The sequence below is a fragment of the Geospiza fortis genome, unplaced genomic scaffold, assembly GCF_000277835.1.
Source record: "Geospiza fortis unplaced genomic scaffold, GeoFor_1.0 scaffold190, whole genome shotgun sequence".
In the NCBI taxonomy this organism is placed as follows: domain Eukaryota; kingdom Metazoa; phylum Chordata; class Aves; order Passeriformes; family Thraupidae; genus Geospiza; species Geospiza fortis.
In genome coordinates, this window is record NW_005054328.1 from 1655804 (window position 1) to 1657530 (window position 1727).

General features: G+C 40.2%; 1 protein-coding gene across 4 annotated transcripts in view; it reads right to left on the reverse strand.

Annotated features, from left to right (window-relative positions):
* Window positions 1-1727, reverse strand: part of COL12A1 (collagen type XII alpha 1 chain) — a 99981-nt gene that overhangs the window by 97596 nt on the left and 658 nt on the right. The window lies entirely within an intron of this gene.

A 1727-nucleotide genomic window follows, 5' to 3' on the forward strand; every position in this document is an offset into this window, starting at 1 on the left:
CCTGCTTTGGATCAACTAAATGTCTCTTTCAGCTGGGGATTTTAATCGGCTCCTTTTTCATAACTGTTGAACCACTTAGTTAGCTTTGTTTTACTGGTCTCAAGGCAGTTTGGAAACTGTAATAAAACTTTTTTGAGGGGTTCTGCCTACAATTGCGCTATTCTTCATTTCTTGAAAGTCTGAAATAGGTTATACAGAAGTGTGTGTAACACATCTGAAATTTGACACGTCTGTCTAGCCATGATGTTTCAACATCTGATAATTCATTTACATGTCCTGAGAGAAAATATATTTAAAATACACTATATAATGCTGACAGGCATAAGAGTCTCACACCAACTGCCGGTAGTCTAGCAAAAGAAGTGGGATTAGGCCAAGTTAGTGGATCTTAATTGCGAACAGCCATACCTTCATAACTATATGCTCTAAACCATGTAAAATTACTGCCAATTACCCTAGCAAAACTTTCCAAATTATTTCCTTGTCTAAGTAAAATCTAATATGAACCTACACATGCATGTGTTTCTGTAGTTTCAGATTTTCTATCTCAAGAAGTAGGAGAGTGGCAATTTGTATGAATAAAGTCATACATGCATCATATGTCATAATTAGACTGGGGGAAAGATAATTCCAAAGCAATTAGGCAACAGATTTTATCAGGAATGTTCCAAGACCAAAACAAAACAAGAAAACATAAATCATTAGCCTGCAGAAGCAACTGAAAGGGAAAACAATATTCTTCTACCATCTAAAGAACTACCCAGCAAGGCACATTTGCTGGGAAGATGCTATGGAGATCCAGGAACTTCCCAGTTACTGACTCTGAACTTAATAGGCTTCATTTGAGTAGCTGTATATACTTGCCTTAGCCAAACGCCTTGACTGCACACGAAAATACTAAAAGCTCAACAAAAATCTAATCAAAGGTTTCAGTCTAATGGCAGTTCCAGGGGCTAAACAGAGGAGTAATATTGACCATAATGACACTAACCCAAAAAAGGCCAAGCTCTGAAAGCTCCAAAATCATATCACTGCTCTGCGTGGGAAACGGCTGCCCCTGGGCAGATCCACAGCATCCTGCAGTGAGTTTAAAGATCGCCTAAATTCAACGCTACAGGACATTTTGTCCTGATAAGCTCGTGCGAGCTTTGACTGCCATCTTTTGATCGTTTTGAAAAGCAACAGAAATTAATCATCTCACAATGGCATCTAGGAATTCTCCACTGCTGCAGGTCTTCCATTCCTGATACACGTTTTTATTTCATTAAATACACCACCTCAGCCGAAGCATTCATTTACTAACCTAAAAACACTGTTTCCTTCTCACGATTTTAGGTTTACAAACCCTGGAGGTGGCAGAGGACACCTACTGGCTCAGCAGGGACAAAGCAGACTTTGTGTCCGCACTAAAGGTTTTCTCATTGATCTTTAGAGACCACTTAGAAAGATTCAGACCCGAGCTTTCACACTGCCAATCCTATCTCAGACTAATTCAACCTACAAAAGCTTAGCCAAAGCATTTCTAAACCACACAATGCACGACATTTAACACTTTCAAGAAGAAAAAACTAATGTAAACGGAAAAAGAAAAAAAAACGCAGGAAAAGCCTATCAAAGATATAAAAAACTGGAAGCAGGACAAAGCATCACCGGCAGCTGCACACACAAGGGAGGGAAGCGAGAGCTGCTGCCAAAGCCGCAGCGGTAGCGTGCCTGCAGGCGCCCTG